Source organism: Podarcis pityusensis (assembly GCF_964106645.2).
Source record: "Podarcis pityusensis genome assembly, chromosome: 6".
NCBI lineage: Eukaryota > Metazoa > Chordata > Lepidosauria > Squamata > Lacertidae > Podarcis > Podarcis pityusensis.
Window position 1 is genome coordinate 75,046,406 of NC_138030.1, and position 26,944 is coordinate 75,073,349.

Below are 26,944 nucleotides of genomic sequence, written 5' to 3' on the forward strand. Positions count from 1 at the left end.
CGACGAAAACGCCTCCTCGGGGGCCAGCGAAAGATCAGGCGGTACTTGCAGCACGGCTAGGGGCGTTGTGCCTGCTCTGTTCTCCGTGCTTCTTTGCCGGCCAGTGTGTTCCCTAATAGTCATGACAGATGGAGCAGATTGAGTGTGAACACTCTTGGGCTGCCCTTTCCTTAATGGTGAAACACTGCAACGAAAGGCAGTGATAGGGTCAACCCCGAGGAAGGGGGAAATCTCTTTTCTCTTGTGACCCACAGTTTTCCTGGAATTTTTCATTCTGTCACAGTTGTCAGGCCACATGTTAGACAGAGGCTAATCAAAGGGCACCACGAGAGGAAAATACAAGCATTCCCAATGCATCGTGGGAATTCTTTATGTGCTGCACTTGGCATCTGTCTCCCTCTCAAAATCCACCTTCCCGCCATGTTTCCATAAGTGGCTCCCCCAGGGATGTGAAACCGCACTCCCCTATTTAATGTTTTCTCTGCCTCACTCCTTTGTGACACACACACACACACACACACACACACACACACACTACAGTGGGTGCCTGCACAAAACATGATTTTAAACCCTCTGTCGGAGGCGTGGGGGGAGTTGTGGTGCACCCGTGCCATGCTTTATTTTCACTGATGGATTAATCTGTTTGACCCCGTGCCCTCAGTTGCTGTGACAACATGAACCTGGTCCTGCCGAGAAAATGCCGTGAGCTTCTGGACTGTAGTGGTATGGAGATTAGTCTCCTTGGAGATATAAACAGTGGTAAATATTCATCGCATAATGGTGCCCCACTGTTCAAGCAAAATGCAGCTGAATCAGGCCGGACAGACAAAAGGAAACAGCTTTCTTTCATGTAGTTCTATTGTGTGTCAAAAACAGGAAGGCTGTCCTGTGGCGATTATCTTGCTGAGTGTGTCGTGTGTGTGTGTGTGTGTGTGTGTGTGTGTGTGTGTGTGTTTTAATTGACTTATAAATATATGGAAATCATTTACTGCAGTAAATTGGTCCATAGCCTTGCACAGATAAATACACTTTTGTGCTTAATAGGCAGTATTTAAAGTAAATATAGAAATGTAAAGAAAGGCATTAGCTTGAGGCAAAAATAGAGCCATTCGGTTTAATCTCTGTGCGCGTCAAGTGTGCGCAAAGAGACTGAGACGCAGACAGACGGACAGGAGAGGAAGAGGAAACCCACGTGCGTTCTCTTGGGGGTTAAGGACTTCCTAGGCTTTATTATCCCGCTTCAATTTTTTCCCAGTCTGCCATGTTGACAGCGAAAGAATAAAAGAGGTCACAGAGGGTGCTGCACATTAAAAATTAATAAAAGAACTATTGCAGTAGTATTTTATATAAGTAACGCCGTTCGGTGGTATTTCTCCCCCTCTCCCTTTCTTTCATTTTAAGCTGCCATTTCTGAATTCCTTCATGGCAATGTCAGACCAATAAAACTATAAAATTGCTGCATGATGAAAAGCATGTCCTCCACAGCACAAATTTTTAAGTATGTGTATAGTACAGATTACAGCAGTACCTGGACTCCTTGGGCTTTTCCAAGCCTGTCCCCATTTCCATAGTAAAGCTCTGCTTTCATGGTTGGAAATTCACCTCTTTGGGGAGCAAGGGAATATCACTCGCAACTGGAACCCTCCTGGTCTGTGGAAAAAGGGTGAGAGATTTTCGAAGCTAAACTTAAAGAGTATTGAAAACAGCAATAGACAGCCTTCCGCCCTTTTCTTTTCTTTTGTAGCAGGGCTTTAAATGTCCAGCATTTACAGGGGAGGAGAGTGGGAGAGCGAGATTAAGCAGGGCAACCAAGCTTAAGCGGTTCAAGTCCCATTGTTCTCAATGGGAACAGTATGGTGTGTGGTGAAATTTTTCGTAGGGGAACGTTTAGGGCCAGAGGCAACAGCTTGTGAAGGCGATGGGCAGGGAGATGTCACATTCATGACATCTTGATGTCCTGATGTCATGTGTGTGAGAATCGATCTTCCAGCGTGGTGTAGTGGTTCAGAGCAGTAGACTCGTAATCTGGTGAACCAGGTTCGCTTCCCCGCTTCTCCACATGCAGCTGCTGGGTGACCTTGGGCCAGTCACACTTCTCTGAAGTCTCTCAGCCCCACTCACCTCACAGAGTGTTTGTTGTGGGGGAAGAAGGGAAAGGGGATTGTTAGCCGCTTTGAGACTCCTGAAGGGGAGTGATAAAGCGGGATATCAACTCCAAACTCCTCCTCCTCCTCCTCCTCCTCTTCTTCTTCTTCTTCCCTAAGCCAAGCAGAAGCTTAGTGGGCTTTGGGAAGGAGGCGCCAGGGGAACATTTAGGGGACCAGTGGTCGAGGAAGGGAGCAGGGGGGCAGTCTGCCCCCAGGTGCCATCTCTAAGGGGGTGACAAGAAGGCACCCCACGGGGAACTCACCCCCCTGTGCGCAGCAGCACAAGCCACCAACATTGCTCCGCTGCAGCCACATGTGGAGGATCCTCTGCTCGTGGATGCACCCTCCGCCGCCATCTGTACGGCGCTCGAGCACCTTACGGACGAAGGTGGGATCCCTCTGCTGCTGCTGCAACCATGAGCAGAGGATCCCGCCACTGTCTATACGACACACATGCATGCACGGTACATAGCGACATGCGTGTGTGCGGTACATAGCGGCACACACACATGCATGCTGGGCGGTTTGCCCCGCCCCCAACATCCCGCACCGGGAGGGGCGGTTCTCCTTCCTTTGCCCCTGTAGGGGACTAGCCTAGACCCCCCCCAGTCCACTGACCACACACCACTGAATGGGAGAGTGATAAGCAGGGGATCAGCTCATTCATTCAGCTCTTAAGCATGGTAGATTTCAGAAAAAAAGTTGATAGTTGACCAATAAGTTATCCTAGATTTTAATTAACTTCATTTTTTAAAAATCCAAATTTAGGTTAGGGGTAAACCAATTCCAAAGAGAGCCAAACAGTTATTCAGCTGTAACTTTAAGAGCTTGTGCTTGCTTTCCCCTCCTCCCTCCCATTCCTTTTTCCTTGTGTGTCATGTCATTTAGATTGCTATGCTGAGAGCAGGGACTGCTTTAATACTGATTATTTAAGCTGCTCTGAGAGCCCTTGTGCCGAAAGGGCAATAGCTAAATGCCAAAAACAAACAAGCATGCTTTGCTTATTCTGAAGTGTTGTTGCAAGGAGGTATAAGCCTTCTGGCTTTTATTAGCTCAGGTTCTTTGTGTTGCCCAGGGCTTGAGTTTTCACTAGGGTTTGGCTTTTGCAGTATGAGAGCCAGAAGGAACTTCACCCCTTAGGATACCTGTGAATGAAAATGTGTGTGCTATCTTCATCAAGAGACACTAATACACTTTGCCTAGTAGAACTTGTTAATACTTCATGTTTCCTGCTCCTGTGAGTTCTCCTGGCTGTTCCCCCAAGCACCTGCTCACATGAAGAGACAGAGAGAACATTTTGGACTTCTGCAAGGGTTGCTGTGTCCATGAGCTTAGTGAGACTCCCTGCCTGCTGTTGTATGCACAAGTAGATCACAGACTGATGGCCATCTGTACGATGGCAAGCTAGGGCATCCATCTCACCTTGATTATTTCCTCCTATAACCCCAGTCTCTGACTCAGAGCAGGAGTAACTTGGGAAAAATGAAGGCAAGATTATTGCTTGGTATATGTATACACACTCCTCTTCTTGTACCAAAGAGCCAGTTTGCTGCAGTATATATAAGCCTGAGGAGGAGGAAGGTGCAGAGTGGCTCATGTCAGGCTCACTCCCTTTGGCACTGCAGCTTGAGTGGTGAGGAACAAACAACACTAGCAGTGCTGTAGATTTCCACCCAAGGAGAAATCTGTTCAAAAGTTGTGTTTCTGATAGAGCAGGCAGGTGTTCTGAAAGTGCTTACTTCACTCACCAGTCTTCTGATACCTGACTAATGCAGGACTCTTTAAGTTCTGGCCAAAGCCCATTGGGTTCCTCCCCAGGGAATATCGAGGTACCCCATGGGTTGTTTGCATACCTGTGAATTTTTTTAAGCCACTGTCAGACTGGGGCCTGCTCAGGCATGAACACAGGTGGGTTGAAAGAGTCTTCAACCCCCTCAATATTTGTTGGCAAGGGGCCGAATGTTGAGAGGGTGGAGGAGGCTGAACATGGTGGAACATCAATGGCTGGCTCCTCCTGAGTGTGAGAGAGGAGGAGCCGCCAGTCATTGAAGCCACACTGTGCTGGGATCTGGGCTCAGCCTCCTCCCGAAGTTTTACAGGCATTGCATACGAGACATCACAGGAGTGTGCGGCGATGGGTCTCCTCAATGTTGGGCACAAGACTGCGCCTCTGAGCATGAGTCAGGCTCACTGCTGGACCTAGGTGGTCCCAGGAATTGGAGTTTCAGTCAGAGTTGTTCCGCCTGGGCTTTGGCTTGGAATCAATTTGATTAACTCCCCCTCTTTCTTTATTCTTTCCTTTCTCCTTCTGTGTTGGAACTCCTTTTTGGGGACTTCCCTGGCTTTTTTCTGGTCCATGTAGGACCAGTCTGGATAGTTAGCCTTGGTGAAGACTTGACCTTTTCATCCCCCCAAAAAGTTTTTTACTTGAGTTTCCGCTGAAATGAGGCTGCATTTTAATGTTTTTATGTTGTATTTTAATCTTGTTTTTTAAGCTGTGTTTCAATCAATTGTTTTTGTATTTGGTGTTAGCCGCCCTGAGCCCGGTCTTGGCTGGGGAGGGCGGGGTATAAATAAAAATTATTATTATTATTATTATTATTATTATTATTATTATTATTAATGAGAAGATCTGTCTTGGAAATGCCCCCGTGTCAGGTTGCAGAGGAACCAACCCCCATGGCAGGTTGCCAGGAACGGATAAGACAAGGAAAGGTCCTTACCATCTACTTTTTATTCAATATTTACAGAGAGAGGCTTGGGAATGCAGCCTCTTGTAATAATGGCGTTGTCCCCAGTAAATCTTCACTCCTCTTCTCTCCCACTTCCTCATTTGTCATCTCTTCTACGGGTGGCGCTGAGGGCCCTTTGCTTCTGAGTCCTTTGCTCTCCTACTTTTAAGGCTCGCCAGGTTCTGGGAGATGGTGGGTCTGGAATGCTTTCTTGTGCTAATGTGTCAGCCAGCCAGCTCTGCCACCTCCTCCTCCTCTCCCATCATTTCCCACCTTTCCCCCTCATCTTCCTCTGAGCTGTGACCTCCCTCAAACCCCTGTTGTAATTCTGAACTGTCGTCTTCTTCTCCGAAAGCGTCAGGCTGGGGAGGCGGACTCCACCATTCCTCCTCTCCCCAGTCCCTCACACCCAGAGAATTTTGCACGTCCCTACGCAAAATGTCATCCATCATGACTGCCTGTGTGTTTTAAAATATAAACGCAACAGCATTTGTCCCGTGGATTGCCCTGAGAGTGCAAAGCAGAACACAGGCACTTTTTATTTGGAAGCTTTCCACTTAAAAGGATTTATAGTTCAAACTGTCTGGCTGCGGTTATTTCTGTGCTGTGCAATTGTGGTTACAATTTGTTCTATAGGTGGGCAGCCTGCTGTTTGCAAGCTGCCATGCTATTTTTGTATTACTGAAATAAATTATTCTAATAGGATTAGCTCTAAATTATAGATTTGTAAGAGTAATATAGTTCACATTACTGGCTGTTGATCTTTATTTATTTATTTTTTAAAAAGGAAAAAAAAAGAAAAGCCCATTTTTCAGAATGAATGGCAGCAAAGAAAATCTATAAATAATGCAAATTATTTATTTGAATTTTGCCCACCCTTTATTAAGAATTCAGGGCAGGTAGCCATATTGCACAATAGGAAGAGGGCTCTCTCTCTCTCCTTAAGGAATAATATTGTATAGCCTTGTTCATATTATTTATATAAAAATCATGATTTGGACTCATAGTATATAACACATCTGCAGTACATAACAAATAGGGGATTGTCCATGCTGGCACCCAGAAGATAAGGTTAGTCAGACATCTGAGGATTTATGAGTCAGTGTGACCTTGTGTGACCCACCTAAAACCCAGATTTTGAGCAGTTTTCACCTTTTTGTGAAAACACATTCCCATTTTGGAGCTGACTGGGCACTTTCCATGAGCAAGAAAGTGTAAAATATGAAATAATCCTAACTAAATCTATGTTCCTGACCAACATCAATATCCTGTTCTTCCTTCTCAAAACATGCATTTCTAAATGTATGTTTTCTCATATATTTAAAAATGCATTTTAATGCATTGTTTTGATCAGAAAAATTCATCATGGGGTGGGGGTGAAAATCTGAAGGATAAAGTTCTGCTCCACACATTGGCCTGGGAGATAGTGGTCTGTTCAGTTCATATTGGAATTTGCAAAAGTTAAATTTGTCAGGAATACCTGAGTACTCAGGTACTACTACTACTACTAGTAACATTTTTGTTGTTGTTTCTTAAAAGATCACAGTTATTGTTCACTCTGTGTAATGCTGGGGTTGACATATTTGCCTTTAATTCTCTGCTTCAGTTCACTTGGATTTTAGTGCCAGATAGCAACTCCATTTTTTCTTTTTTCCAATAAATGGTTTAAATTATGTAGCAGTTTCCTCTATACTGACAGACTTGAAATAAATGGATTACTATATGACCAAACCTAGGTGGCTTTTCCTCACCCCTGGGTTGCAATTTAGTCCAGTAAAGTGAGTATCTGCAGCCCAAGTTTAGTCAAAATTAAATTATCATATTTCAAGATGGGGGGCCTCAGGCCTGGGACCCCAAGCGACAGGGCCAGCCCAAAACCTCTTGGCACCTGAGGCGAACCACAAAATGGTGCCCCTTCCTTGTCAGGGAAGAAGGGGCGAGTGAAGATCTACCTCAGGAACAAGGGGGGTGGGATAAAGATTTGCATCAGAATCTGCTACTCCTGTGGGTGAGTTCAGAGATGCTAGCAACATCCAATCTTCATTTTAAATATCTAGAAGAACAATACAGATGCTAAGTGTTGCTTCACTGAAGTTTAGCCAGAAATCTCTCAGAATGGCTAACGATGGGTGAGAACAATGGAGCTTATGAAAACAGAACAAAAAAAGGTGACAATTTATCTCCAAATCAGAAACGTAAGGCAGAAGATCTAACTGGGCTGAGCAACTAAAAAGGCTTCATCCTGTGAGGTTGGCAACAGCAGCAATACTCTGGGTAGAGCATTCCTGTGATGGGGAGCCACAATTAAAAAGACCCTGTCTCATGTAACCAGCCACATTGTTGTTTTTTGCCTTTAGTGACCAGAATGGTTAAAAAAAAAAAGTTAACAATTACCTGCTTTTAATAACAGAGTCTATAGTAGCTGCCTTAATCTAATTAATGGATATGCTATTAATGTCACATTGTCTACATATAACGAGAGAGGATCTTTTGTCTTGAGCAGAATGGGAAAGAACTGGCTGCCACAGAGTTTGGTGACTATCAGAAAGCTGCTTTCTTTAGCTGAGAGGAATGTAAAATTAATACAGAAATTACACCTTGTACCAACTTTTCAAAAAGACAATTTACATTAAGTGTCAGAAAACATACTTGTATAGCAAAAATAATAATATGAAAATTCCATTAATACCCTTACAGAACATCAGCACATAATCCTACATGAAACCCTTAGAAAACCAAAATCATTCACCATGAAAACATCCCACTTTGGCAAATCAGTTATGATCTGAGCTTTTATTTTTTCAGCCAGAACTCGCCAGAACTCACGTCTGGCACCTCTCAGGTGGGAGCCATTGAGAAAGAGGAAGGTGTTTGCGCTGAGTAACAGCACCTATTTTTCTAGAAAAAAAGTGTTGCTTATGACTCATTACTATCTAGCTCAAAGATGGTGAACCTGTGGTCCTCCAGAAATTAATGGGCAAATTAGGTATGTTCACATTCAGGTCCTAACCATAAGTATTCCTAATTGTGTTTTTGCATCTTTTATTTTTCTTCTTCTTCTTCTTCTTCTTCTTCTTCTTCTTCTTCTTCTTCTTCTTCTTCTTCTTCTTTTGAAGAGATAAAGTGTTGGGATGGATGCTAAGTTTGCCATTCCCTACTAATTTCTGTGTTTGAAGGGTCTGGGGATATTTTATTTATTTATGCATAAAAATATTTATATACTGCCATATCATAAAAATATCAAAGTGGTTTACAATAGTTTCGGTATGTAATAAAAAAACACATAAAACCAGAAACCATCAACTAACTCTTACCCAGAACTCCCACAATCTTGCCTCTCGCCTTAAGAGGCCACACACAAAACATTCCTGCCATGGTTTTCATTTGAACAGGGGAAATGAATCTTTAAAACAATACTAAAAATCTGTCTGTCTTTCAAATAATGTAATTAAACCATCTGAGGAAACCCTGACAGGAAAGTACCAAGAAGATCATTTGTTACGTCGAAACACACAGTGAAATAAATATTGTTATCAATATATGTTAAATCTCTTAGAAATAGATAACGATTTAAAAATTAAATAGAAATTTAAAGAGCAAAGAGGCTGAAGGAATACCAGCTTTTTGTTGCTATTATTATTATTATTCTTTGACACATCACTTGGTGGAGACCTGGCTGGAAAGCGGCGGCGGGGGGGGGGGGCAAGGAGCTTTCTGTTTTCTAAGTCACAAGTTGTTTATTGATTACGTGATGTCAGCTCTAGTCATTAGACACGAATCGAAATCCAGCCATCGTGAGGCAGGAAATGTATGTGATATGCATGCGTGCTGAGAGCAGAGGGTGCAATTCAGCGCGGTTAAAATCAATTGGACTTTTACCATTTATTTTAGTGGGAGGTAAATTGCACCTGGAGAGAGAATCAGACAGAATAGGCGAGAGCACGTTAGAGCCTGCTTTGGAGAGCGGGGGGCTATGGAAAGCCTACTCGGAGAACAGGGCTGCAACACAAATCGGATACGATTTTAATTTGGAGCTATTATTTCTGTTAAGTGTAGCTCACCCATTAGAGCGGCTCATTTGCATGCATTATGTACACAGACTTACAAAGAATTCTCTTTATTCCATTAGGGCAGTACGGCATGGCGTCTCGCTTCCCCCCACCCCCTCCAACGCACGGCCGTCAGTGGTCTGTGCAGAAAGAGATCAGAGTCCTAATAATAGATTTTTGACAGTGAGCTTGCCTGCTACCTGCCCTACACTAATCCCCACTGTTCATGTTTGCTTCATGGCAACAAAGCAGACAGAGGGAAAATGCCAAGTGCTGAGTTTGAGGTACAGGCCTGCCATAGCTTGACATTTCAGCAGAATAGCAGCTTATGAGATGCATAATTTTTCAGCTGGGACTCAGCTGCCATTTCCATAGAAGCTCGCAGCTCATCGACTGACTTAAGAACCAGGGCAAAGGTTTATGGAGCACGGACCAGGGGCTATGTCCCCTTCCGTTGCTGTTTTTCAAAAGGCGAGGGATATAATCTGAATCTTCTCACAATCAGCACTTCTTTTAAATAAACAAGAAGCCTGAAAAGTTGCAACTCTTCCCACGCAACCACCAAGGCATGTGTTTCATGCAGCCTTTGTCAACACATGTGCAGTCTTAAGTAGATTTTTAGGGAAGAATGAATGGACATTGTTTTAAGGGGCGGGGCGTGCATCTCAGGGGCGGTGTGTGCCTCCCGCAGGGGCAGGGCACATGTCCTGGGGGTGGGGGCAGCCGTGATGGCACCCCGGCGATCACGCTGCCAGGGGTGGTACGCTCCTCCCACACTCCTCTTCCTCCGCCACTGGGCATACCTGGAATTTCTAGCCTTAATTTTCACAACGAACAGCAGCAGACCATTCTCTCAGACACTTTTAAGCTCATGAATAATAATAATAATAATAATAATAATAATACTTAGCGTTTTTGGTGTGTTTCAGGGGTTTGAAGCTTGATTAAATTTTGCAATAGCCTTGCAAGGTGGGCCAGTATTCTTCTCAGCACATTGCAGATGGGGTGTTTCGGCTGAGAATAGCATTTCACCTTAGGTAAGCTAGTGAGTTCATGTCTGCAGCTTAATTTGAACTGAGGACTCACTGGCTCACACAGTTCTGTTATTGGCTGCCCAGCATTTCTCTTTAGTATGTATGCTTTTTTTTATTCAAACCGCCCCCCCCACCCAGCTTTTCATATGTTAACTAAATCACAATGGATCCCTCTACATCCCTACACCCCATTAAATTCAAGAGCACTTACTCCTAAGTAATTGGGAATAGAATTGCAGTCAGAAGGGAATGGGGTTTGGGATCCTTCCTCCCCCTCACCTCCCACCCCCGGTAACATTTCTTGAGAGTGAATTTAAATATTCAAAATCATCTACTTTGTTCAGGAAGCGAGGGAAATACACCTTAGGATGTAGATTCTGCCAGAGTCTGTTTAATTTAGTGCTATACTTCTTTTGGAGCCTGCATAGTTGTTCACTGTGGCACAGTATTACATAGAACAATGGCACAGTACATTGGATTAATTAAGGAATCCTTGCTGCGAACTGAGTTCTGAGTATGTCAAGATTTCAATTTTATGTTAAATATTTTCTAAAAGGCCAGAACCTTAAATCTCAGGGGTTGTACCAAGCAGTGAGCTGTGAATTTAACCATAGGCTAACTGCTAATGATAAGGAAAAGAGTCCAACTTGAGGCAGCTGTAATACAGTCGTTGGATTAGGCTATCAATCACCCTGCTCCCCAAGGAAAAAGGAAAAGAAGACAAAACAGTGAAAAGGGAAATTAGGAAAGGAAGGCATGACTGGAATGAGATTCTTCACAAAATTTATCTGCGGGTTGCATTGTATCTCCTAAGTATCAGACAGAAATGCCCAGTGCTGCTTTTAGGCTAAGAGCCAAAGCATCTTGTTCCAGAGCCTTGGAGTCTGCACAAATCAGCACTTGCTATCTCTAAACCTTGTAAAATAGGGATTTTTGTGTTTTGCTTTTAAGCAAAGTGCACTGTGCAGCGGACATGGAGTTGTATCTGATGCTCTGCGTGCATAGTTCCGTTGGCACTGTGGGACTTCCGTTTCGTCTCCTTCCCCTGCTTCTTCCCTGATGGGTCCCTCAACCCTGTGGAGCAGACTTTGAAAGCACACAAGGGTGCAGTGAGGAAACAAGAGAGGAAACACAGGTACACACACAGAAGTCTGCAGCATTAGGTATGACCCATACATTTTTTAGTTGTTGTTGTTGTTGTTTAGTCATTTAGTCATGTCCGACTCTTCGTGACCCCATGGACCAGAGCACGCCAGGCACTCCTGTCTTCCACTGCCTCTCGCAGTTTGGTCAAACTCATGCTGGTAGCTTCGACAACACTGTCCAACCATCTCGTCCTCTGTCGTCCCCTTCTCCTTGTGCCCTCCATCTTTCCGAACATCAGGGTCTTTTCCAGGGAGTCGTCTTTTCTCATGAGGTGGCCAAAGTATTGGAGCCTCAGCTTCAGGATCTGTCCTTCCAGTGAGCACTCAGGGCTGATTTCCTTCAGAATGGATACGTTTGATCTTCTTGCAGTCCATGGGACTCTCAAGAGTCTCCTCCAGCACCATAATTCAAAAGCATCAATTCTTCGGTGATCAGCCTTCTTTATGGTCCAGCTCTCACTTCCATACATCACTACTGGGAAACCCATAGCTTTTACTATACGGACCTTTGTTGGCAAGGTGATGTCTCTACTTTTTAAGATGCTGTCTTTTTAGTTAGCTGAGGCCAAAATACACATATCATGCCCCACATATGTACTGGTAGCATGGTGGTCTTTCTTTTGTCTCTTTCAATGGAAAGCTACTTTGCAAAGCACTGACTGAGAGAAGAAAAGTGAAGTGTAGGTGGGAACCTGAGACATTTCCTGCCTGCCATTTCCGGGTTCCAAATTTGCCACATGCAGGGATTCAAACACATGTTTGCTTTCACATTTCCAAACACAGTAGGCTGCATTAATTAACATGGTGTGTTTGCTGAGTATTATGCATGCACATGTTTTTTTAAAAACAAATGGTAAGAATGGATACCCCAGTTTTCCTCATTAGATACCCAGAGTGACTTATGATAAGCTATAATGACACAAAAAATAGAATACATCATAATCAATTAAAAATATGTAAAAAGTTTTTTTTAAAAAAAAAACAACAACAATAACACAGCAGCCAGTTAAAGTCAAATACCACAAACAGTCAAAATAAATAAATAATTAAAAAATTTGTCCAGTAGCACCTTAGAGACCAACTAAGTTTGTTCTGGGTATAAGCTTTCGTGTCCACGCACACTTCTTCAAATCGTGTACAGATGCATGCACACAAAAGCTTATATCCAGAACAAATTTAGTTGGTCTCTAAAGTGCTACTGGACAATTTTTTTAAAAAAAATAATATTTATTTTGACTGTGTCACACCAACACAGCTACCTAACTGAACCACAAACAGTATAACACGTCCAAGAAATCAATATAGCAAACCAAAACCTAGTAAGCCAAACCAAAAAGCTATTGGTATGTTGAGGAAAAGCTGAGGGAGAAACCACTAGATGGGATACCTCGAGGCAGGGAGTACAATCCAGAGCCTGGACACATAGAGGAACAAAACAAAACAAAGAATGCTTTATACAGAGTTAAACGATCTAGTTCAGTATTCTCTACACTGACAGCTGCTCTTCAGGGATTGAGACTGATGACATTCCCAACCTTGCCCGGAGGGTCGGAGGATTGAACCTGGGATTGTCTGCATGGAAAGCAAATGGTGTGCCATTGAGCTACAACCCTTACCCAGTTGAGGAGGCCCTCACATCCATCTCTGCTCAACGTGTATCAAATGTTGATGGACTGTGGAGGAGAGCCTCTACTGCAGAGCTTAATAGACAGGCAGGTTCCAAGCCGTTTAGGTTACCTGGTCCTAACCCTGACCAGTACCTTGAATTGGGCCCAGGAGTGACCTGGAAGTCAGTAGAGTTGATGTAATAAGGAAATCACTTGCTTTTGTGGCTTCCGGTCCACCAACCTTGTGGACTTGCTGGAATTACCAATCTCCTTTCAATGACGGCCCCATATAGACTGCATCCCAATAATCCAATAGTACATCTTTTATGCTAGAGCAGTAATAATGAGTCAGATAATTTCGTCTGATAGGCAGCCATATCTGTGTTAGGTCTTTCTGGACAGTATCTATAGGGCTTTTTATTTCTTCTGTCCCATGATTTCCTGCTCCTATAAGGTCAGCTCTTCCACCCACCTTTTTGAACCTTTCAAACATGAATTTAATAGTGTGGCCATTGTAATAGCATTAGTGTCAGTTGTGGGGGGCGGTTGTTTCAGTTTGTTATTATACTATGTATTGTTGAATAATTATATTGCAAAATTAAAAAATATTGGGGGGGTTATTGGCTTGCTTTGTTTTCATTTTATTTTGTGTTTTCATTTTGCATTGTTATGCTGTGAACTGGATCTTTGGATTTGGATGAAAGGTGATATTGAAATTTAATAAATAATAATAATTAAAGCAGTGGAACATTTTGCTCTAGGCTTTCCCATGTAATACTTCTGATACTTTGAAACCATTATTGCTGAGTTTCATACTGACAGCTGTAAGAGGGTCCATCAATGGGCACAAATGCCCAGTTGTCAAGGGAGTTCATGAATGAGAAGGTGGAACAGGCAAGTAGATTGCTATAAATCACATTCTTCTTTGGAATGCAGAACAGAAATGATTATATGTGATGTTGTTCTGGTAGGCATGGTGTTCTGTGCACCAAGACACTATTTTATTTTTTTAGTTTTTAAATTTATACTTTTCAAGTTTATACATTTCGTTAGTTTTGCAACCAATTCAACATGTCTTGTTTAAGAACCAAAGTTATGTAAGCATTCTTCCATGATTCTGGCAGCTCGCCTGTATTTAAAACCATATTCATAATGTCCTTTAATGGTTGTATAAGATAATCCTGCAACTTCTTATAGTGTATTGCTTGAAAGACCATCAGGTCCTGGTGCTTTCAAAGGTTTTGCCTGTAAAATTACTTGCTGTAATTCCATTGTTGTCACTTGCACCAAGATACAATTGCTTCCTTTGTATCATAAGTATGTCACTGATCTACTGTCATGACTCTAGAAGCAAACAAACTGTCAAGTAAACACCTGCCTGCAAGTAGGTCTATTCACTTCCAGATTGATAAAGTGAGGAGAATGGAATAAAGGCGGGTGGAGGGGCAGGGCTACTTGAGAACTGTGAGCATGTATGCACATACTGAAAATGTGGTTGGCAAAGAGCTCTTACTCCATTGAGGTCAACCAGAAATATTACAAGGTTGGTGTCAAGACCCAAATTCCATAATATATAAGGGGGTGCCGGCAGCAATGAAGCCAAAAAGCATGCATGACTCATACGGTCCTTTAGAAGGGGTGAATCTCTGAGACACGCTCAGAAGATCTGAATAGAAAATAGACTACAATGGGTGCCTGTGAGTTGAAGGACAGCGAACAAGGAAACCATTTGCTCTCCTTTTGAGTATGCATGAAGTTTCGGTGGGCAAAGGAAGTCGAAACTTCAGGCTTGAGGATATCATTCAGAATGGCAGCCCTAACAAAAGGGCTTTCTGTACCATCCTGAAAGTGTATACTGCAGTCAGAGAGCAGGCACAACTCACAAAGCAAATAGTCTCAGGTGATATAAGCAAACGGATGGTTTGGAAGTATGTTCCTCCTTATAATTTTGGAGGAACATTTTGGAAATGTAAGTGAATTCGTCTCTGCAGCAGTTGCTTTATCAAAGGGCTGCCCAAAGCATCTGCTATGAACTTTGCTCGGTTTTCAATATCACAGCAAAGCAGAAGGATGGAAGGTTGATTTCGGCATTTGATGCAAAAGAAACACCACAAAGATGTAAAGTGCCTAGTATTTAATAAAGGTAAAAAGGTAAAAAGTATCTAATACACTCATACGAACAGCATTTTCAATTGCATAACACACTTTATCACTTTTCAGTTGCCAATGGTATATAGGAATGCGTGTGTGTGTACACACCCACCCACACACACACCCCTCTTCTTTAAAAGGCTCAAAACAAATTTCAACAGTTTAATCTCAATGTTAGAAAAAGGATCACAGCAGCCTCTCCTGTGTTTTGTCTATAAGCGAGTTTTTGTAAAGACTCGTGACATGCTCCCTGGGTGCTAAATATTGACAAGCATGCTCTGGCAAGCAGGATCAAGCTTGTTGAATTAACACAGCTCAAGTCTCTGCATTGACACAGTAACCCGAGTCTGAAAACTATTATTCTACTCCATTTGTTTTGGCATTATAGGTGATGCTGTCCAGTTGAATTTTGAATGTTATTATTATTGCTCTTTTTAATATTCTTTTTCTTGCAGATTAAAAAAAGATTATTTTTCTTCATAGCTGCTCGTATAACATGAAAGTTGCCCACATTTCATTTTCCTGTTTGGTATATTTATATCAACCTGTAGAAATCTCTTTCTTCCCCGCTTCTCAATTCCCTTAAGACAGTTCACAGAACACATTAAAAAAAAGTATTATTTAAAATCTCTCTCTCTCTCTCTCTCTCTCTCTGCTCTATACTAACACCAGATGCTCAGAATCTAACTTCAGGTTCATTGCTCTAGCTATACCAAATCCCTGAGAAAAGAAAGTCAGTAATTGATAAAATTAACAGCAAAGACTTCCTTCCTTAAAAAAGAAAGGAAAGGGCAGATATCCTTTATATTCTATTCTATTTCTACCTATTCCATACCCTCCAACATTTCTCCAATGAAAATAGGGATGTCCTATTATTATTATTATTATTATTATTATTATTATTATACCCTGCCCACCTGACTGGGTTGCTCCAGCCATCTGGGCAGTTTCCAACATATGTAAAAACATAATAAAACATTAAACATTTAAAAACTTTCCTATGCAAGGCTGCCTTCAGATGTCTTCTAAAGGTTGTATAGTATAGTTCTAGGCCCCTTTAGCTTGGGGGTCGTGTATTCTGAGGATGGGAAGTACATAGAACATTTCCAGGACTTAAATGGACGAGACCTGGACTGTGCCAGGCCACACAACACACACACATTCTTTAGTGCGCATGAACCACACCTTCTTCTCTTTTGGGCCCTCATAACATCAGCTAGCCCAGAACGCAGCAACTACACTGGTAACAGAGACCAGGCAAAGAGATCATACCTCTCCTGTCTTCAAATAACTCATCTGACTCCCTATAACCTTCTATGCTGAGTTCAAAATATTGGTCTTAAGCTTTATAGGCCTCCATGGCTTAGAACCCCAGTACCTGTTGGACCACATTCTCATCCCACATCAGGCTGAGATTGTCATCTGAGGCCTTTTTCTGGATGCCCTCCTCCATCTCAAATGACGGTGACACTGAAGAGAGAGCCCTTTTGGTGCCAGCTCCTCACCTTTAGAAAGCCTTCCCCAGAGAAGGCCATGTGGTATCCTGGTTACTCTCATTCAGATATCAGGCAAAATGTTTGGTTTGTCCCCCCCCCCCCATTTTTCCAGGCTTTTAAGTGCCACCAGTGTTAGTACAGTGGTATCTTGGTTCTCAAACTTGATCCATTCTGGAAGTCTGTTTCAAAACCAGAACGTTCTAAAACCAAGGCGCGCTTTCCCAAAAAATAATGCAAAATGGAGTAATCCGTTCCAGACTTTTAAAAAAAAACCCTAAAGCAGCAATTTACCATGAATTTTATTATCTAATGAGACCATTGATCCATAAAATGAAAGCAATAATCAACGTACTGTACTATAAAATAAATAAGACAGTATTGTAGATTATAAAAATGAAAATTATTATTTTTTCTTACCTGTACTGATAGTCATTGTTTGAAGGGGGGGGGGCTTTTATCCATTTCCACAGTCACACAATCAATACCCAGTAGCTGAACTGGGTTTCACACACTTACAAAAACAGATTAACCGAAAAACGCAAAATAAATGGCAAAAACAAAAGCACCAAACTTAATCCGTTCTGTTTGACTTCCAAAATGTTCAAAAACCAAGGCGCAGCTTCTGATTTGTCCAGGCGCCCTGGAAGCAATAGCTGACAGCTGCATCAGATGTTTGGCTTCTGAAAAACGTTCGAAAACTGGAACACTTCGGATTTTTGGCGTTGAGGAACCAAGGCTTTTGAGAAGCAAGGTACCACTATATTTCAAGCTGAGAACGGTTTTGAGTTTACTGTCGACTTGAATGGATGGTTGCTGTTTTAGCTCGTCTCATGATGAAATGCGTTGCTTTATTATCTATGTTTTTATTGCACTTCTGTTGTTTCTTAACTACCTTGCTAACCACCCTGGAAACAGACGTTTGTGTTGAAGGAGCAGGTTATAAATAAAGTAAACCCTCGGGCCTAATACATGAAGCATGCAAACAGGTGAAGACCAGATCAATGTGGGATTAGTAAAGGACTTCATACCTTGGCTGTTATCCTGAAGGAAATATGGAATATCAGTGGAAGCAGAATGTTCAAGGCAGTTGAGAAGAATGTTTTCACTTGTAGCATTTGGGCAGCCTAGCGATGTTTGTAATGGGAGAGAGGTTGCACACTCATGACAATGGGGAAAGGGGGAATGGACAACACTCTATCCTCTCTAATGCCTCGAGTTATACTTCTTTCTTACCTTGTAGTACACATGTATGTTTTCAGATCTCCGTTTCTTTTATTTCAAGAGGTGCTCACCTGTATGGATGATATTTAAGGTGAGACCTCTCTGCATTTGTGCAAGGCATTGATTTTCCTGCATCTGTGTCCCCTGTGAGATGTGATTCTGTGTAATACCTCTCTCTTTTTTTTGTTAAAACACTTTGATATTTTCCGATGAAAGGGGCATGTTACTTGCAAAGATTGGTTGGGTCTGATGCTAAATGTTTTCAGATCAAACAGGCATGTTCTTTGTGGGTGCATGGAACAGAGTTAATTCAACTCAGTTTTGATCAGCCAGCATTGCTCCAAAGAAGAAATCCGCTGAGCGCAGTTAGGCACACTTTTGTATGATTACCATCTTTCCCTTTCATGCAGGCTGGGGAACTCGCTGTGTACGAAAATTAAGGACCCTCCTCACCCTCTGAGATGCCCTTGTTAGATAACAATTAAAATGATCTGATACGGCAGCACGTTGGGATTCTCTTGCATCTCTTTGTGTTGCTTCTGAATAAATCAAGCACTGCCGCTAATCCTGTTTAACTTTCATCAATGCAAAAACTCTGAACCAAAATATGACCTGCAAAACCTGAAGCCAGCATACTGGGAGTATGTATATTAGGCTAATTAAACTAGCTGGGAAACCGCCTCCCTCTGAAAAAAAAAATACTATATAGTGGTGCCCCGCAAGACGAACGCCTCGCAAGACGGAAAACCCGCTAGACGAAAGGGTTTTCCGTTTTGGAGGCGCTTCGCAAAACGAATTTCCCTATGGGCTTGCTTCGCAAGACGAAAGCCCATAGGGAAATCTCCGGGACAGCGGGGAAGCGCAGCGCGTCTTCCCCACTGTCCTCGGACCTCCTCCCCCCGCCCGGCATCGGAACGAAGCTCCGATGCCAGGGGGGGAACGCTTCCTCCCCCCCGCCCGGCATCGGAACGAAGCTCCGATGCCAGGCGGGGGGGGGAAATGCCTCCTCCCGCCGCCCGGCATCGGAACGAAGCTCCGATGCCGGGCGGGGGGGGAGAACGCCTCCTCCCCCCCCCGCCCGGCATCGGAACGAAGCTCCGATGCCGGGCGGGGGGGGAACACCTCCTCCCCCCCGCCCGGCATCGGAACGAAGCTCCGATGCCGGGCGGGGGGGGGGAATGCCTCCTCCCGCCGCCCGGCATCGGAACGAAGCTCCGATGCCGGGCGGGGGGGGGGAACGCCTCCTCCCCCCCGCCCGGCATCGGAACGAAGCTCCGATGCCGGGCGGGGGGGAAATGCCTCCTCCCGCCGCCCGGCATCGGAACGAAGCTCCGATGCCGGGCGGGGGGGGAGAACGCCTCCTCCCCCCCCGCCCGGCATCGGAACAAAGCTCCGATGCCGGGCGGGGGGGGGAAACGCCTCCTCCCCCCCCGCCCGGCATCGGAACGAAGCTCCGATGCCGGGCGGGGGGGGAAATGCCTCCTCCCGCCGCCCGGCATCGGAACGAAGCTCCGATGCGGGGGGGGGAGAACGCCTCCTCCCCCCCGCCCGGCATCGGAACAAAGCTCCGATGCCGGGCGGGGGGGGAACGCCTCCTCCCGCCGCCCGGCATCGGAACGAAGCTCCGATGCTGGGCGGGGGGGACACCTTCTCCCGCCGCCCGGCATCGGATGGCTTTCCTGAAGACTTGGGGTGGGAGGAGGGTTTTCCTTCCCACCGCCAACATTCAGAATGCTGTTCTGAATGTTGGTGGTGGGGAGGAAAAACCCTCCTCCCACGCAAGCCCCGGGAACAGAGGGAAAGCGCTGCGCGCCTTCCCCTCTGTTCCCGTACCTGTCCTGAAGGCTTGCGGTGGGGAGAAAAGCCCTTCTCCGCACCGCCAGCCTGGCAAGCGGTTTCCCTAGGAACGCATTAATTGATTTTCAATGCATTCCTATGGGAAACTGTGCATCGCAAGACGAAAAACTCGCAAGAAGAAAAAACTTGCGGAACGAATTAATTTCATCTTGCGAGGCACCACTGTACTTACCAGTCTGTGTGAGTAATACACAGTCAGTCCGTGTGAGGCAGTAGCTTACTTACTGGGGCAATCCGATAAACCGTGGCATCCCCTCTAATTGACCAGCCAAGTAGTGATGGTAATATTTGAATAGCTGATACATGCAGGCTCCCTGCCTAATAGACCCAGAAGAGTGATCATGCCTGTCCTCCTTCCTGTGAGCATATACATCATGTATAACCAACTCATGTGTGCTCTATATTTTCAGCCCAAAGAACAGATAGATGGACAGATGGATGGATGACACTGTTATGGCAGGTGTATGCATGTATATAGCCAATGACACATGGGGGAATGCACGGATGAGCCCCAGACTTTCTCCTTCACCCCATTACATTTAGAGCAGGGGTGCCTAGTGGGCACAGCAACTAACAGTCAACCCTTTGGGGGCTGCATATCAAAGTGGGCATGTCCATTTATTTGTTTTTTATTTTTTTGCTTAAAAGGGGGTACATTTTAGGGTTCTGCAGGGCTCAAAAATCCTTTCTGGATTTTCAGCATCACAGCACAGGGCCCACAGGAGTGGCCAACACCTGACCAGCAACTGAGCAGGCACACAGGTTGCCTGGGGGTCTTCCCTCCTATAGTGAAATATTGAATTGTATTTCTATTTAAATTCTAGAAATTATTTCTGAATTTGTATGTCAATCACCATATGCACATTTAATGCAATTTTCCCTCTTTGTCCATTGATGATGTAACTCTTCTCTTTTGGTCATCCTTAACTGCTACTCTAAGGGATGCAGGTGGCGCTGTGGGTTAAACCACAGAGCCGAGGACTTGCCTATCAGAAGGTTGGCGGTTTGAATCCCTGTGACAGGGTGAGCTCCCATTGTTTGGTCCCAGTTCCTGCCAACCTAGGAGTTCGAAAGCACGTCAAAGTGCAAGTAGATAAATAGGTACCGCTCCAGCGGGAAGGTAAATGGCGGTTCCATGCGCTGCTCTGGTTCGCCAGAAGCGGCTTAGTCCTGCTGGCCACATGACCCGAAAGCTATACGCTGGCTCCCTCAGCCAATAAAGCGAGATGAGTGCCGCAACCCCAGAGTCAGGGGTCCCAATAAAGGGAGATGAGCGCCGCAACCTAATGGTCAGGGGTCCCTTTACCCTTTACCTTTAACTGCTACACTAGGCTCATTATGCTACAGTACAGCAAGGATTGCCAACATGGCACCAGTGGGCACACATTCAACCCCAGTGGCCTTCCATAGTACCCACAGGGGCCTCTCTCCACCCTGAAAATAGGGTAGTTGATAAAATAGTTTGCAGTGTGTGTGTGTGTGTGTGTGTGTGTGTGTGCTGCCCACACCATTTTTTTTCTCCATATGGGCCCATTGGCCCCCAAAATGTTGATGACAAATACGTTTCTAGAAATCTGAATTACTCTTGAGTATAGTAATGGGTGGAAAAATTAAAGTTGTGCTGCATTGTTTGTGTAGCCCACTTTAGAATCCAGGAAGCAGTAGGGTGTAACTCTGATTGAATTTACTCTGACGTACTTCTGAGTAAACAGGGATGCAGGTGGCGCTGTGGGTTGAACCACAGAGCCTAGGGCTTGCCAATCAGAAGGTCGGTGGTTTGAATCCCCGTGACGGGGTGAGCTCCCGTTGCTCGGTCCCAGCTCCTGCCAACCTAGCAGTTTGAAAACATGCCAAAGTGCAAGTAGATGAATAGGTACCACTCTGGTGGGAAGGTAAACAGCATTTCCGTGCGCTGCTCTGGTTCACCAGAAGCGGCTTAGTCATGCTGGCCACATGACCCAGAAGCTGTATGCCAGCTCCCTCAGCCAATAAAGCGAGATGAGCACCGCAACCCCAGAGTCGGCCACGACTGGAACTAATGGTCAGGGGTCCCTTTACCTTTACTTTTTACTTCGGAGTAAAGACACAAAAGAAAGCAATAGTTCCAGAGCTCCATAATATTAGCTTCCTAAATACAGTCTCATACATAGTATGGGCATGAATTGTTTGGCACACCCTGCCTCTCATTTATTTTAGGTTCCTTGCCTTCCCTTGTTGTTGTTTTTTAAAATAAAGCATTTAAGGCTTTCATTTAAAAAAATGCTGCAAATTAAAAAGCAATTAAATAAAAAAGAAGTGATGCATTAAAAACAGAAGCTTCATTCACTTCTGTGAATATTTTCATTAAAAAAAAACACTGTGGGGTTTCAGTTCAAAGCTATAGAAACAATAGCAGAAAGAAATGTTTGGAAATGGTTATGAAGACATAATTACAAAAAGTGTTCTTGTTGCACAAGCAGACTCCGCATCTGTCATCTAGTGGTTTAATGCTTGTGGTAGTTATTAGCTGAATATTCCTGTTATTACCATTCTGCAAGCAAGCGCCTTTCTTGAAACTGATTGATGTTTAGGAATAAAAGATATCTATTATACGTTGCCAGCTCCTAAGGACCAATCTTATAAGCCAGAATGCCTTCACAGAAATGATGATACCTCATCTTTCTGGAACTAATCACCGCAGAAGAAAGTTAAAGGGTTGAAATCATGATATCTCCCTGTCTACCCTCCCTGAACAACTTTCATTGCATTGTATCCCCATTCCACTACCAAATGATGGTGGTATTTTATCTGTCAATGGTGACAGCGGTGGAACATGTCTTTATTCTGCTGGAGGTATAGACAAATAATTTGTAATATACTATATAAAGAGTTTATAATATATGAGGAGTTACTTTGGAAAATGAGCATCTATAGGATTTAAGGGCCATCTTATACCATGCCTCATGAATGTCCTACCTATTCCACACCCCGGCAAAGTTTAAGAACATAAGTGCTTGATATCTGATTTTTATTTTATGCTGAGACTGTTTTTATCTTGCCTTTCCATTGGTGGTGTGATTAAACATCTTTATGTTTTTGGTGCTGTGTTTTAACCTTGTGGTTTCCCACTCTCCTGGAAACCTTTAACTGAACAGCAGCATAAGGATTTGGGGAAGGAATAATAAAATAAGAGTCCTGTGAGATCAGGCCCAAGCCCAAGAGCCAACCAGATGACTCCAGAAATCACTGGCTGTTTCTCCCCAGGAATACCCTCTCTGAATCTGGAACTTCTATACAGACATCATAAGAAATAGCCAATGATAGTTCTGCTCCTCCACTGCCTAATTGCCTTTTCAAGTCACCCAAGCCTGCAGTCATCACAGCATTTTGTAGCGGTGAATTTTCCACATGCAAGTACATCTTCCATGAAGAAGTTGTTGCTTTTTGTCTGTCTTGAATCTCCTGCCACTCAGTTTTATTGGTTCAAACTGTACCAGCTCCAGTTTTATTTATTTGTTTATGGGGAACGGGCAGCCTTTTGTGAGATACTCACAGAGGTAGAAATGGAAGGGGTGGCATGCAAGGAATCTCTCCATGCTGATCTTTTTTGGTGTTCTTGGCCAAATAGTACTCTTAGGGCTGCAGAGTCTTCACTGGTTTTGACGCAGTTTTTGAAGGATCATCAGTTCCCACACATTCTACCTGGACCCTGAGATCTTCATTTGAGGTCCCTCTTTGAGGCTGCCCACATGTGAGGTACAGTGAGTGGGTATGACTGAAAGGATCTTTATAGTGATGGCAGTTTGGCTATGGAATGTCTTCTTCTCCCCAGAGTGGTCCACCTAGTGCAGCCAGTAAATCAAAGGGTAACTGTATATAACTAAGTTGTTTTATTTGCTCAAGGATTTCAGCTTGTGCAGCAGAACTTCTCCTCTCTCTCCTCCCCCTCCTCTCCCTGAGGCAACATATTTGAGGGGTGTAAGGAGGGAGGAGAGGAAGGGGAAGTTCCATTGTGCGAGTTGTAATCCCCTTGCACAAACTTCATTGGATAAAACCTACTCTGGGCAGCTTCCAGAAAAATATTAAAGCACACAAAAAAAACCTTAAACATTCAAAATTTACCTATACAGGGCTTCTAAAAGTCATCTTATAAAAGTCAGATAGATATTTATTTCGTTGGCATCTGATGGGAGGGTGTTTCACAAGGTGGGCATCACTACCAAGAAGGCTCTCTGCCTGGTTCCCTATAACCTCACTTCTTGCAATGAGGAGCCCTCCAGAAAGCGGTTTGCTACAGTTTATTTATTTATACCCCCCCCCCACTGCATCCCAGATCACTTGAATATTAGGGCTGGTAGGTGTAATCTACTCAAGCTTCAGTTGATTATTGGTGAGCCTAGATTTGAATCAGTGATGGAAAAGTTCAGGCAGCAACAGGGAAAAACAGGGAAGGCCTGTCCTAACAATGAGTGGTAGTGTTTGTTTATTATATTGTTAGCTACCTCATGTACCCTTTTAATATTTCTACAAGGCACCTATATCGAAGCTCTGATTATATGCATATTTTATCTCCATTTAATCAATGAATTAGTTAAAACGGCAATCAGTTAAAATCCTTTCTCATCAGTTGGCAGCCTTAATTAAAATACACTCATTTCATATTACTCTCCCAACATCCCCATGAGGAATGTTAAGCACCACAGTCGTCTGGCTTTCACAAGTCAATGAGACAAGTTATGTGCCGAGCCCTCAGAGCACTGCTCCTGAATACAAAGGAGCATTTCTGCTCGTGTATCCTGAGGTAAAACACCGAGCATGCCATGTGCTAATGTGTTTGAATTTATGTCTTCCAGAAGTTTCAAGATCACTCGGTTTACTAAGCCTTAGTTTTTTCAAAGAAAATTAAGAGAAGCCCTGTGCTAAAAATCTTTTTTTAAAAAAAAAAATGTATGTACAATGCTAATCTTATACCCAAATCCTGGGTTGTATCCAGTTGTGACTCTTGTGCTGACAGAAGGAGAATTGATCCAATGGAGGCTTCTACCAGTGGAAGCGTGAGGGAAGCAATATCTGCCCCATCCCCACCTCACCACTTGAATGCCCCAAAGTTGCTTCAATGGACAGAGTGGGGGGTGGCGTGAGTGGGAAATTGGTAGCTTCCAGTTGCAGTGGGGAAGCCCGCCAGCTTGCTGCAGTAACAAACTAGCTGATGATGGAGTATTTGCAGGGGGGGTTGTCCCCCCCCAACAGGGGGTTGTCCCAACCTTCCCCAGAGCCATTTATGGGGGGGAGGCCGGTAAGAAGCTCAATTGTGGAGATAGAAGCCCTTGCCCACCACCCCAAAGCTCTGAGTGATTATGGGTATTTGGCAAACCACCTCACAGTGTAAGCTGAAAGTACAGATATTAGGGATCACTCACTGGAACTCAGTTCCGGCATCTCTCAGGTGGGTGCTATCGCCATTCTAAGAGAAAGAGGGAGGAGTTCATGATGAGTTCCAGCACCTCTTTTTCTAGAAAAATATAACTACTACTTCTTCTTTTTCTTCTTCTTCTTTTTCTTCTTCTTCTTCTTCTTCTTCTTCTTCTTCTTCTTCTTCTTCTTCTTATGTGTGCCCCGCTCATCTGGCTGGGTTGCCCCAGCCACTCTGCTGATACTGATCTGCCTAATACAAATGAACACTTTGGGTGGTGAAAAAGTGCATATCATGGGTGGGATTTAACTAACACACCCTGTCAGTGGAAGTCTTGAACAAGGACATAATATTAATAATAATTTTATTATTTGTACCCCACCCATCTGACTGGTTGGCCCCAGCCACTCTGGGCAGCTTCCAACACATATAAAAACATTTAAAAAATCACACATTATAAACTTCCCTATACAAGGCTGTCTTCAGATACAAAGTTGTATAGTTATTTATCTCCTTGATGGGAGGGCGTTCCACAGGGCAGGCACCACTACCAAGAAGGCCCTCTGCCTGGTTCCTTGAAACTTCATTTCTCGTAGCGAGGGTACCACCAGAAAACCCTCAGATCTCAATGTCTGGGTTGAATGATGTGGTTGGAGATGCTCCTTCAGGTTATAAATGACTGTAGGCTGTATCTATCACCCTAAAGAATAAATCTGATTACTGCCCTACAAATGGCAGAAGAACCACACTTCTTTGTGTAGTTTCTTGATGTGACTCAAGAAAAATGATGGTCAGATTTACCATCAACAAACACTTCTGAAAAAGAAAAGAAAATCATGTTGCTCCTATTGACTCTGAGGGGTTACCCCAGACTACAGGTGCCACTTAAAGTGGTTTAATAGTGATTTCCCAGGGGACTGAGAAGTTGTAGTTCTTTGAGGGGACGAACTTATCTCCACATCCTATCAGGTTACAATTTTCAGGGCAAGTGGAAGAATAGCCATGGCAGCTAAATTGATATAAACCAATATGAGGTTGTAGTGTAGATCAGGACTGTGAGGTAGCTTAAGTAATTCCCATGAAGATTCCAAAGACATTAGAGATTTTCATATATTTATAGTTAATGCAGTATTCTGATTTTTTTTTCTTAAATAAGAGATTAAGTGTGATGCTACGACACTGAATTTCTTTCTACAATGTAACTGTAGTTTCTCATATGTATATATATATATATTCTACAAACTTGTATGTATACTGGGTTTCTTCTGCATTTAAATGCATTCATTGGCCATTTTGAAAGATGTGCTTGCTGCGCTGTTTCATTAAGCTGCTGCGTTATCGGGTAATTGTTTAAACATAAAGCCATAGCACTATCAAAAGGAAAGGTGAACTAATGGCATTTGCAAATGTCAGGGATTATCTTAACACTTTTATTATAGTTTATAAAAAGAAGGTTCAGGGCATTCCATGGCAATTATTTCCACAGAAATTGGTTATTTAAATAAATTGCTAATTATCTGGATATGACAGTATTGAAAACCCTGCTAATGAGTTATGTGATAAGTGCAGCTTTTGAAGGCCACCTACAGGTGGAAGGGAGCAAAAACAATATTGAATTTGTTATCCCAAATAAGGAGGTGGATGCAGATGTCTTGTTTATTATATTTGCATCTGTCTGCGTCAAGTACTTCCCAAATGTCACGTTGCAAACTGCAAGTTTATGGAGTTTCTCTGCCAGGGAAGGTTAGACTTCTCCGTTTGCTTTATTTGCTTGTTTGCCCTAATCCTTGAAATGTCTAGTTTAATTAGTATTTACGCTAACGTGTTTACAATAAGTGAATCGCAAATGTTTCCAGATTAATTCCCGTTCTGCCATTTTGAGTGCTGATATTTACTCTTAGGTGGTTGTTTGCTTAACAAAAACCACTTGTTGTCATATTCAGCAGTTTTATTAACTGTAATAGTAGGAAACCAACAGCGTGCTGCATGCCCAACAGCATAGCTAGTTGGATGCAATCCTAAGCAAGCTTAGTTCGAAGGTGTTTCCACCAAAATCACATCTTAATAGTGGGCGCCTTCTCTCTAGGTAGGAGCTTGAGTTGGAACACATTAG

At 43.6% G+C, this 26,944-nt stretch overlaps 1 protein-coding gene across 3 annotated transcripts in view; it reads left to right on the top strand.

Annotated features, from left to right (window-relative positions):
• The window catches only part of DPYD (dihydropyrimidine dehydrogenase), a 526,421-nt gene that overhangs the window by 417,217 nt on the left and 82,260 nt on the right, over positions 1-26,944 (top strand). The gene's annotated exons all lie outside the window — the stretch shown is intronic.